The 13463-nt window shown below is 35.7% G+C and overlaps 1 protein-coding gene across 1 annotated transcript in view; it reads left to right on the forward strand.

The window, feature by feature from the left end:
• The window catches only part of GPC6 (glypican 6), a 1343320-nt gene that overhangs the window by 57500 nt on the left and 1272357 nt on the right, over nt 1-13463 (forward strand). The gene's annotated exons all lie outside the window — the stretch shown is intronic.

The raw sequence follows: 13463 nt of genomic DNA on the forward strand, positions 1-13463 counted from the left end.
TACTCAACCTGTATAAGATGAAATAGCCTAGTAAGAAATTTAATTATAACTTAGTAATAATGTCTAGATAATTTAACCTGTGAGAATGTAAAAGGATTCTGTAAGACCATTTTGGCCAAAAGTAAGCCAATGACATAGAAGGCAGAGATACTCGTTCCTCAGGAGTGGAAGGCTGGTTTTGGGGAGAGGTTGAACCACCCCGAAGGCCTCCCCACCTGGTGTCTGCCCTCACCCAGGAGACTGTCCAGAACCTCTCCCAGACCCTTCTCTACTCTTAGAAAAACCAGTGCGATTCATATGTTACCGAGCTCGCCTTCTTTTCATCTTGAAGAACATTATCATCACTTCAACATATTCAAAAGACATGAGCGAAGAGATGTGAAGCTGAGTAATAATTAGGAATGTGGCACATGTTGCATTTATAAAACACATTAAACTATTTTTCAAATATTAGGAGGTGCAATCAAATCTGCAACACATTTTGCTAATGATATTTCCTTTAACCATTAAACCCATGTGTATTACAGGGGAAATGATATCCATATGTTTGATTCATTTGTACCGTTCATTAAAGGATATATTTAAAGGACTATTTGAAAATACTTTAAAAGTTTCTTCTCAATTAAAAATAACCCATTTTTAAGGAATCTTTTTTTTCTTATAATTTGAATTTTGATCAAATACCCCTGGGGGAAAAACTCTTTAGTACTAACGAATGGATATTATCAACGTGATTTGCTCTTGATTTTATTGCATTTTGTTAAAGCTTCATCAATTTTGATTTCAAGTAAAATTACAAAATATCCCTCTTCATAAAATGTATCTGTAAATTGTCTAGAGTGAGCTGTTTAGTTTCAGAAGTCCTCCTATTTCAAACCTTAGAAACTATAAAGTCATACTTTGAAATAATTTAAAAAGATAATTAGCAGAATCATATCCAAAATAAAATGATCAAAACCATTTGGGCTTGATCATACCAAAAAATATTGATCAGAGAAAACACCTTAGGAATCTGTGTGCTAACTCTTAATTTCAAGTGTCGATATTTTTAAGCCTGAAGTAATGTGATCAAATAAGCTATCAGTAGTGTTCTGTATCAACTGTAATTTAACACATCTGTCCGGAGGAGTAGTGCATAATGATTATACTAATCAATCCAGATAAAAGAGATTTAATTAACATCCCCTCCGAGTTTTTAAAAGAAAGTTTCCAAACTTTCTTTTTTTCTTGTTTTTTTGATCAGGGGTTCTAATCGAGGGATTCCGTGAAGATGATGAAAGAATATTGTTGAGATAGATCTTATTAAAATCATTTGAGGTATTTAGTATTTGGATAACATGAAATGTTTCTCTGATTTTCCTAAAAAGATGCTTCATAAAACGTAAAATGGCTAGTCAGTGTGTACACTTGATACTTAACACTTAATAGTCTTTTATAGAAACATCTGGGGATCACACAGTTGTTTTATAGGGAATAAGGGTGCTTTGCTAAATTTTAATCAATATGTATACAAAAAATGATGATGTGTGCACAAGCATCATCAATCAATGCATCATCTGCAATGCTTTTGTTGCAGTTTTCAGGCATGGAAGCTTAGCAATAAATACTCAGCTCACTAAGGCGACTGATGGGGCTACAGGTGTTTTTCACAAAGTGGTTAAACTACTTGATGAGCAAATGTAAATCTTAATACAGCCCTATGTAGGGCAGTATAGGGCAGTCTGTAACCATGGGCTAGTTACACTAATTACACAAGCTACTGAAGTAATTTATGATGATGAGGACAGTGAAATGAGAATTCTAAATATGGCCTGTCTACTGTTTGGAACTCCTCATTTTGGTCCGAAATGAAAGAGAAACAAGAGGCCAAAGTCAAGAGTGATAATCTCTATAGATAGTGATGTTGTTATACTGACTCCACCAACTAGATTTTATTATCCATAGTACCATGTTGAAGTCCTAGTGTAACGAATACCGACAGCTTTAATAATGCTCACAGTGCAACATCTTTAATGCAGAATGCAGGAAGGAGCCCTGAAACTCTAACCTGGGAGTCAGCTGTGCGAGTCCTGTTCTTCCCCAACTCATTTAGTTTATGTTAGCTTCAATATTCTCATTTGTAAAATGCAGATAGTAATATCTGCCCTGGGACTCAAACACTGTTTCAAAATGTGAGAATGTATTGATAGATACTGTGGACATAGACGAATAATGCCATTAAGTTGATTATTTTGGGTACATTTAAAGTGAAAGAGAAGAGATATTTAAAAGTATTATCAGGAAAGAAAATGAGCTCTTTTTAAGAAAAAAATACTGTGCAGAACAATCTCTGTATAATACATGTATATTTATACTCCCTGAATTACTAACATAACTTCATCTATTTCTATATATCCACTTATAGACAAAGATATATATATGTGTGTGTGTATGGAAAAATATGCCCTATGTTGACAAAACTTCTGTGCAAAATTTAGCCTTTCAATTTAAATGATGAAATTCAACAAAGACAATCAGGCAAATTTTATTTTATTTTGAGCCATCTCAAATTTATGTGAATTCCAATCCATATAAAAGGATTTGTTTATGTGTACAGCTTTCATTGCTTTCAGGATCAAAGGTGAGCAGCACAGTCTGAAAATAAATATTGAAGCTTCTTTTACATTTTCTAAATCCAACATTATTTTTGTTGGTCATGCAAGGCTGATGTTTCATGGAAAAAAATAGCCGTTCTTTTGGAAAATATCATTTTATGGCACATGGACTCACAAAATAAAGAGACATTTTCTATTGGTATCATCATTTGTACTTAGCAAGAAATTGAATATGGTAGAATTTCTTTAGTCAGTCCATGGGATTACTCATTTTGTTTCATAATGTTTGGTCTGGGCTCTAAATGAAGCAGGGAAGTTAATGTAACGAGACTCTTGGTAATCATGCAGAACCATTTGCTGACTTGATAAGGTTCAGGTGCAAATTTGTCAAGTCATCTAAATGCTTGCCCCAATAGGGAGTGTTTGCATGTGACTTTTTTTAAACCATGAAAATGATACATGCAGGCAGTGGCAGCTGGGTTGAAACCAAATAAAAATAACACAAATGAACAAGAGAATAGAAAGATGGTATTGTACACTGGGCATATAAATTAAGAACTATTTCCACAATCTGTCCGGGAGTTCAGTGATAATATGCACCATGCAACTATCCACGTGTACATTCTTATTTTTCTTTTTAGCAGTGAGGGAAAAATGGAGACAATAAAACTAGTAAATTGGTTCATTTTATAGTAATCAAACAATTTCATTGAAGTCTCAATGATGCTCTCTCTGCAGTTACTCAGGAAATTGTATAGAAATAATGATCTTTGATGTATCTGATTTCCAAAGCAACATAGATTGGTGGAACCTTTCCCTTCCCCACCACTGGAATTATCATCACCCAGTCTGACTAAATGCATTTCACACCAGACTTCTCAGCATAAAAATATACTGCCCACTGCTGTGAAAATTAGTACAACTTTGGTGACTCATTTGTTCCAACCTTTGAAAAAATGAAACTTCTCGGAACCATACTGATCTTATGATAACTTTATCCCCATCCATGATATGGTCTTAGATGTGTAACTTAGCCATGAAGAATCAGCTTACTCAGGAAAATAAAATGTATTTAAGGAAATATGGAAAAACTTTCGCAAAAGTAGTCTTTATTTCAAAAAGTATAGTCAATATTATTGTCAGAGACTTGTTAATTTCTCATTATGGTGATTTAAAAACTTTTTGTTCATATTTTTTGTGACCTGAAATATTAGTTGTGGCTGACAACTTGGATATAAAAAAAATAATAAAAGCATTGTCTGTTGAGAAAATTAATTAGGCATCTCTATTTAAAATTAAACACATGATGGCTGATACAAATGCTAATGTGGTATGGCGTTGATGTAGGTTGAAGCCGGACAGGCTGACATTCAGGCCAAGGGATTATAAACTCTTTTATAATCAATATTTGGTGATTTCTGTCTCATTCATATTTTGATCGCCACATCTCTGCTTTGGAAATCTGACCTGTGAGGTGGTTATTTTTGTCATAGTGTTGGCAGTATGAGCCAAGTGACAGGGCCATCAACTGTTCTTGAAGACTGCCGTTGTCCCTTGATTTCAACCAGGTTTTCTGTATTTAACTGTGATTACACAGTGCTGTTTTGCCTGTCTTTACCCATAGTACCACATAGACACTATTGCTCAGTGGGTTTCTGGACAAAATAAAGTAGGCTAAAACTGGGACTTCACAATGTTCAGTCTACAACTGAACCTCTTTGTTATATATTTCTAATTATTAGAGCCTTAGAATAATTTGTTTTATCGTTACAGTTTAAGTATCTCTTTTCTTCAGTCAGTAGTTTTTATCATTAGGCAACAGCAAATTATACTACTGTTGTCTTAGCATTTTAATCCCACATGAATTTTTACCAGGTTTGTCCATCTACCATTTCATTGTTGGATTATTAATTCTTACAGCAATAGTATTAAAATGAACTAATTTCCCACCATTTTCTAGTCAAGTTAACATGAATATAAGCAAACACATCAAGCATACAGCTAGTGAGAAACAAAAATCAGTAGAACGTGGAGTGGTATTTTCCACCCAGAGAGATTTCATCTTGCAAAAGCCATTATTTATTTTAGTTTATCTTCTGTTTAGCATTTGTTTTTTTCAATATGTGTAGGTATCAGAACAAAAGACATTATAAAAATTTTCAATGTTATAAAAATATAAAAGGTAAATGCTATAAATATTAAATGCTTATGTCATATATTAGTATAGCATTTATTAGTTTTATTAGTTCAAATTAAGAATCCCAGTGTTATAGCTCAGTTTAAGAATCCTAATTCTTAAATGCTGGTTGACAGTATTTAGTCATGATAGACAAATCAAAAAGCAATACTGTCTTTGACAAGGCATTTTATAGCAAACTTACCAATGGTTAATTATTAGCTTCATTGTATTTCACAGTTTGTATGGTTATTATTATTTTTTTTTTTTTGTGGGGAGGATGGAAATTGAGATGTCCCTTTCCCTTAAAATGCAAAAAATAACACGATGCTTTCAAGTGCATGTATTAATATAACTTCCACCTCATGTGAATGCTTCTAGGAAGATTCATGATTTAGTGCTATACATAAGTGACAACTCATCTTCCATGGAAAGAGCTTTAAGGAAGAGATGCTTTCTTTTGAAGTTGAGTGGAATTCTAGTTTTTTTAAAGAAAAAAAAGGTATGGTAGTAATAATATCTCAGAATATATAAAACAACCCAAACAATGAAATTTTAGCAATAATATGATAGTCTTATAAATATGCTCACAAATATTTTAAAAAGTCTTTCCAAGACATGACAGGTTATTACATGCCTATGTATGTCAAGCAGAATAAACATATTATGGGATAAATCATAAGTAATACAATTTATACAGTGTATTGATGTGTCTGTAATACAAGTAAATCCACATTTTTAGCAGTTAATTTACCCTTAATGATTAAAATACACAATTATTTTAAATGTATAATTACCATAATTCTTGTCCCTTTAGTAAAATATTTGGATGATTTTTTTAATACCCATATGCATTTAGTATTCAAATATACAGTATTTAAATCCTTAGTAGGGGTCAAGTTCTACAATTAACCATGCACCAGAAGATATTTTAGAAAACAATTTGAAATGGGTTAATAAAGGTTTATTTTCGTCATTGACTAGCATGGCTGGCTAAAGACACTCATTCTTAAACCTTGTCCTTGGCCAATGTGTCTAGTTATAGTCCTTGCGGAAGTTCCTTTTTTGAGTAGCTGTGGTGTCACGGTATTGGAAAAAAAAGACAATCAATAATTATATCTTTTTATTTAACTTTTGAAAGATAACTTCATATAGTGTTTGGTAAACCTTTGACAGTTCCATTCAATGAAAATTTAGAGAAAAAATACCTTCTATAGCAGATTTCTTTTTTTTGGAAATTAACCTGATATCTATCTTTCTGGGTTAGAACTATGTTACTTGAAGCATTGGTACAATTTTAAGGATTCTTTTGTCCTCAGGCCTCCAATCAGAATTGAGTTGAGTGTGAGTTGTTGAGTGTTGAACTTGTTATTGGTGAAAGTGTTGTAAGACTATTTGAGTAATGAACATTTTCCAGTATTCATTTTTAAAGTAGCTAACCCGTGTCTTATTCCCCCTATTCCCGTGCCCCTGCGCGTGGTGATTTATATAATAGAGGGAAGTATCACTGATTGTATTAAAACAGAATGATGCACACTCAATAACACACTATTATTATTCTGAATTTATTTTACTTTTTTTTTTTTGGCCTGTGTTTGTTGTAATGAGTTACACATGTAATTAGTACACATAGTTCTGGTAATGTATTCATTCATGAATTTAGGAAGTGAGATTTTTTCAGCTTCATTTCCCTTTGAGCATCTGACCTGAGAGCACGGAGAAGACAAAAAGATTGTAACCTCTTCATATAGTAGTGTTTGACCCTTGGCACTCCATTCTTACTTCAATTATCGTCCATTGTAATGATCCCTTCCATGTCTGATTTAACCCTTAACTGTGAGTTCCTCGAGAACAAGAACTTTATCATACTCATGTTTCAGTCTGTTCCCAGCACATAATAAAGGATTTGAATATGCACTCAATAAATGGGTATTTGTTGGCAAATTTCAAAAAGAAATAATGAATTGTTTTCCTCCCAGTATTAATGAAGAAAATGGGATGTAAAGGGTAGGAGGGAGCCTTTACCAGATGATATCTGGGCTGAGTCTTTCCAAGGGGAGTGCCTGTGTCTTACCATACAGCTGCCATCACTGTTGGCATGATAAAATATAGAGTATTAAATGTTAGGTTCATCTGGCCTAATTTTCCCTTTTTATAAATGAAGTATTTGGAGAAGAGAGAGTGAAGTAAAGTGATTTTTCAGAAGTAACACATCTTGATACAAGGAATGCCAGAACAAAAATCCAAGTCTCTTCCCATGATGCTGACATGGATACTCATTTGAAAGAGCAAACCTATGGACAGAATGATCTAATTTTCAAGTAAAAGAATTTTTGAGAAACAAACATCAGCAATGACAACCTCTCCCCATTCACCATGCCTTGCATATGCCCAGATTTATTATAAATATTTTAAACGCTAATATGAGCCTAATCCCTTGGCCTAGTATTCAAGGATTTGGGGATTTTGCTTCTGCTTACCTTACCTTCCTAGTCTTTCTTTTCTCTTACATCTTATATACTGGAGCAATCGTGGCCTTCCCTTATGTCCAATGCTTTGGTTTTCTTTTTTTTTTTTCTTATCCTCTTCCTACTGCCTGACATGGATTTTCCTTGTCTCAGGGAGACTAGTTTAGGTATCTCTAAAGGATTCTAACCTAACCTGATACTTCCAAGCAGATGCAATTGCTTTCCTTTGTACTACAATAACACTTTTCTTGTTGTTTTTTTTTTTTAAATGGGAATTAGTCACACAATGCCTCATAATAGTTATTTTTGCACTTCTGTTATTACATCTATTAGATTGTGCACTCCTGGTGGCAGTTTATGCAACCATTTGCACTACAGTGCCTTGAACTCAGTAAATATTTATTGAACACACGATCTCATAGGGTTGTTCCTTTCAACATCTTGCTTCCACTCCATAAAATTCATAGGCTCTTTAGTAATGAGCACTTCCCTTTTATAGCATAAATATCTTTAAGGGACTATATGCCACTTAGAAAAATATCTAAAGAGGGGAATGCAATGATTTTGACTTTTAACAAATTGACAGAAAATATTTCAACCATAAAAATGAAATCAATAAAATTGGTTTCAATAAAAGCTACTGTTTTGTAAGTTTCTGGGTGATGCAGAGCAAAGTAATAGATTGATTCAATCCTCAAGGAAGCTTAGTACTTAGTGGAGGAACTAATACAAATAAAGTCAGAAAACATGAAAATGTGGAAGGAACAGTGCTAGCAAAAATAACTTCCATGAAGTCTATATAAATTTTGTTGAATGTTTGAGCTATATCGGTCCACCTAAAATAGTGGCTGAGAATTGGGCTCTGGTGCTAGTGGTCAAGGTAGGAATCCCGGAATGGACGTACACATCTGCCTGGTTGGATGATTCTATTAAGAGAGTTCAAGCATATGAGGCCCTTAGCACAGAGCCTGGCACAATCCAGGCACTCATTCCACTTTCTTTGCTATGACTTTTTGATTGCAAACTCACACAGCTATTTTAAGGCTGCTGTATGCCAATGTCACTTGTAGAAAATTTGTAAAACTTAGTTTTATTTCTGGCACGATTACTTTTTTTAAAGCTATAAATTATATGTAATTAGTAGTATCAACTGGAGGAGATCAAGTACTGTTCTTCAGGGTCTAAATTAATCATACGAGTAGTGATTCTCTAAGCAGATATTGCATCATACATGTCCAACAGGCTCTTAAAGTATTCAGAATTAATAAAGTAGTGAAGACATTAATCAAGGATGGTATCTAGCTGATTTGCATAAATTAATTAACGTCAACAGCTACAACAAGCTGCAGCATAGCAGCACCTGGGAAAACCCTTATTCCCAATGAAATGAGATAGTGAGCCTGCAGGCAGAGAGGGATTCTATGTCCAAATACACACCAAGGTCACCATTTACAAAACACAAGTGACAACACAAAGCCAACTCACAATAATGTATTGGTCTGTAAGAGAGGCACATCTAGGAAAATATGGTGAATGCAAAGCCATTTAGTGGTAGCCTTAATGGCTTTTCAGGTGTTTATATTTTAGTATTGCAGTGAAATGTCTTTGCACTGCATTACTGAAAATAAGTATTAGTATTTGCTTGGTTTTTTTTTTATTATTTGTAAATTAAGCAAGTTCTTTTTGTGAATTGCAGTTTAAGAATAGGAGTGGGGCAATAGGGGAGGGAACATAGCGACCAATTCTTGTCTCCAAATTTATGTAGAATTTAAGGAAACCTTTACTTGCTTAAATTCTTTTTCCCATGTCAAGACCAACCTTGTTTAATTGACAGACAGTACCTTCATGTTAGCTTTACTAAGTCATGGATTCATTCATTTAATCAATAAATGTAGTTGGGAACCTAATAACCAACTGTCAGTGTGTATGGTAGTAGAAAGGCAAAGCTTAGAATCCCTGATTTCAAAGGGCCCAGCATCTGAAATCTAGTGCTTCATGCAAACAAATAATCGCAGACTGACAATTTATGTCCTAAAAGGGTGACCCTCTGAAATGTGCTACTGGTCCTTCCCAAAGAGAACTTGAGAAGTTGTCACAGAGAAAGCAAAATTTAAAATGATGGATATAGAAGCTTGGCTAGCACAGGTGAGAAGAAAGAACATTTTAGAGAATGAGACACTGTGGTTGTTACTCTTCATAGTTAACTAAAGTTATCCTCTTCGTGAGTTTGCTGTGCTGAGCTTGGTGCAGTTGTTGTTATTAGGTAATTTGTGCAGCTTGTGTTGTTAAGGGGTGAGGGAAGGCAAGGGAAAGTACCGAAGGAGAATGTTGCATCTTCTACAGCCTTGAATAATTCTGTGCCCACTTCAGACTGGCAGATGTTTAAACATTGGCTCATTTAACCTATTCCTATCATCTCTGGGAGACATGGGCTTATAGCTTGTAGATAACTGGGAGAAAACCATGGCAATGGTTCCTACTCCTCCAGCACAACTGGAGCCTTTGGAAGAAAAACATCCTGAGACACGCTTTGGCCAATGGGTGCCCTCCTTTGTACAGTTGGGATGGTCCTGTTAGCCAGATCTAGCACCAGCTGGGCTTCCCTTGATGTCTGTAAGTGGTGAACTTTCTTGGAGCATCATGTTAAATAGCCCCGTTGGATTGTTTATTTGGCAAAATGACCAGAACTTTTTAGAATACGGAACAAGGTTATATTAGCAATTTTAATATACCTAGAAAGCTGCTTCTTATGGACTTGGTTTAGTTATGCAAGCATAAAGTGTAATTTATTCACACTTCTGAAAAGATCAAAATTGGGTCACTGTATATTTTTCTCTCTTTGAATACGAGAAGTGTTAATCAAAGTATTATGAGGGCTTCAGTTTATAAACAGGAATGGGATGTGGGAATGCCGTGTGGGAACACTTTCCTTTCTGGCTCCTGAGATGTTACTATCTTAGCATACAATCTTAAAATGTGTGGGATCTGATGTGTTTCCTGCCTGATATAATGCTTATTAATTGTCCTCAGTCTTTTCAATGGTAAAAATCTTTAATTTGTACTGGTAAATGATGCAGTAGCATATGGTCCATTTATTTCTGGAACACCGTTCACGTGGTCTGGTTACCTTTTGGCCCAATTTTCCTTCTCCACTGGATTTCCATATGTGTTGGAATATATTCTTTAACCGGGAGTATTTTTTAAGAATAGCACTTTATATTCAATGGAGCATATACAGCAATGTAATTTAGATAGTGAAATGTTGGCGTTATTTGAAAATAGTGTAAATTTCCAAAAGAGCAACTTGATTTTTATAGTGCTCAATGTCAGAGGAGAGTCATCATTTCCTGCCCAGGATCAGAGGGGTCTTTAGCACACGAGGAAACACACATGGTTGAGTAGAATTTTTGGCATTAAACTAGTCTGCCATTAGAATCCACTTTGTAATGTGGGTGGAACACCTGTAGCAGAAGTTAAAAAAGGAATTTATTTGTGCCAGCCTCAATCCTATTCCTCCGAGTGTAGTCAAGGCGTAGAATTTGGAAAGGGGAAGACAGAAGGCTGTACTAGAAAAAGACTGGGCTTTGACATCAAATAGATTTTGATTCTGTTAAAGAAGAAGCCCTGAGCAGACGAAGCCAGCCAGGCCTCATAAGTGATATTAACCGTGCTCGATCTGCAAAGATAAATGAACCTTAACTTGGGCTATTTCTTGTAAATGCCTATATAAAGAAAAACAGAACTTAAGTTCAACCAATCACATACAGCCAACAAACTTAAAATTATATAACTAGGGACTTTCCAACAGGATAGATTTTAAATAAAGCAACTTTATAACTGTAACCAGTCAAATATTTTCTTTGTATGACTTCCACATTCACTTTATAAAAGCCCATCCCTTAGACTTCTTCAAAGGAGCCCCTTAACCACTTCTGCTTTGGAGATGCCAGATTCATTAATTGTTTGCTCAAATAAACTCTTTAAAATTGTACCATGCCTCAGTTTATCTTTTCATCAGTTCAAAGCTGGTTATACCATTTACGAGCTTGTGAATTCTGGTAACTTATTCAGTCCACTCGAACTTTGGTTCCTTAATAATACCTATTTCATATGATTGTTGCAAAAATTATATAAGCTAATACACACGAAGTGTCCAGGACAGTCGCTGACACAGTAAGTGCTATTATTATTATTAGTGGTAATAGTACAAAAAATAAATTCTCATGGGCTTTTGAGAGTATCAAGCATGTACACCCAACCCATGGCAATAGCTTTCAGCATGAAGCCCAGGTGACGAGGGGATTTGGGTTAAAGAAGAGAATGGGTCAATTTTCAATGAATCAGAGTGACCATGAGATTAGTAGATGATAGAACAGGTGGGAGCAGAGGGTTCTTAGATGAAATGGGTGAATTTTATACTATATTTTAATATATAGCTAATATAATAATGGGTTAGCAATGCAAAGTGAAGAGGAGTCTAACCTCATTTCTGGATGCTGGGGTTCAATAGGGGTGAGAGAAGAACATTTGAGCAGATGGCAGGGCAGAGTCCACAGGGTTTCAATTAAAGTAAAATGAGGATTTTGCATATAGAGAAGGCTTTGGAAATGTGGAGGAGATGACTTAATACCACTGAGAGGAGTTCCAAAATGCATGGTGCAAGGGGAGGTGTGTATTGGTTCTTGTTCAGAAGGGAGGAAGTGCTGCCATCAGAGAAACTCTGTCCTAGGGCTTGCATCTTCAAGTGACCAAGGATAATGGGCTGTGAGGCATAGATGGTGCAGCCAGTGCAAGGTTTTTAAAGAATTCCTGCCGGCTGGTTTGGGGTAGGTGGCAGTTGACAGCCTTATCCTCAGGTACTTTTCCTGGCATTCACAAGGCCTTGCTTATGGGAGTAATAGGAAAATTTCTCTAGAATCTTCCACATTTGCCCTTGTCTTGCCTTCCTACTTCCCCCTCTTTGATTCAAGGAGTCTCTGGCTTTGCAGGTAGACTTCTCCCTGGATTTGAGTTCCCTGTGGCTTTTATTACGGTTTGGAGAAGATAGAAACCCTTATTGAGAAATTATTCTGACACATGTTAAAAATACAAAGACATATTTTATTTGAGTTATTGCAGTAGGGGAGAGAGACTCCAGTATATCTATCTTAGCTCAACTCTGAAAACATCAAAGAAAGTTGGGAATTTATAGCGAATGAGCAGAATGAGAGGGTCAGTGGATAGAAAATTACTGAGAGGTACTTGAGTAGATATTAAGGATTGAGGAATGAGGAACTTGATTAGATATCCAGGGTGGGTGGGGGATTCTTGATAACCTGGGCTCAGGAGGTGAAAGGCAAGGCCTGATCAAGAAGAGAGCTGGAAAGAGACTGACTAAAGTTTGGCTAAGGAAGGAGTCTTTGTCCATAGAAGAAGGCTTGGCTTTCTCTGTTTTGGCATCTCAACCTCCGTGCTGGCTGAAAACCTCCTGCCTCACTTCTTTACTCCAATCTCTAGCCTTCATTTCTGAACTTCAGATTCTTGAAATCCAAAATAGTATCATTCCTTACTTTCTATTTGAAGTCATGGTGGTTCACGAAGGTGATGAGGACCAAGATTCAGATAATTTACGTTTGAGTTAGTTACAACAGGAGTTCTTAAGATGGCTGCCCATTAGACACACCTGGGGTAGTTTCAGACAAACAACTAACAAATAAAAAACAAAAATCTTCTACCTGGCCTTATCCAGGCCAATTAAATCTGCACCCCCGGGGGTGGGCCCATGTATTAACATCTTTTGTAAAACTTCTCTAGTGATTCTGGGAAGTAGCCTGGTTGGAGGACCAAAGATGCACAAGATCCCTTGGTCAGCACCTGAGGGCGCCTCAGTTTGCTGTCACACTGGGACCACAGGCAGTAATGAAACAGAACAAGACTGGTGATTATTGCGAAGCAGGCACTGCTTTCCTCAGAAGGGTTCAGTTATTTGTTCAAGGAGACGGAATTAGTGTGGGTACTGAGATCCCATCTCTCTGATCTCTAAGCTCGTGCCAACTTTATTTCTGAAAGAGCCACAGAGATACTATTGAAGATAGAGAGTGTTAAGTGTCTTCTTATTTGTTGAATATTATTTTACCCTAAATGATTATTCCTTTTTACATATTTCTTTTCTCCTCTTTTAGATATGTTATCTTGCATTAGGGCCCACAGATGTGTTATGAATGACTTAACAATTTCATTCTTCCA

The sequence above is a fragment of the Propithecus coquereli genome, unplaced genomic scaffold (assembly GCF_000956105.1).
Source record: "Propithecus coquereli isolate 6110/MARCELLA unplaced genomic scaffold, Pcoq_1.0 Scaffold262, whole genome shotgun sequence".
In the NCBI taxonomy this organism is placed as follows: Eukaryota; Metazoa; Chordata; class Mammalia; order Primates; family Indriidae; genus Propithecus; species Propithecus coquereli.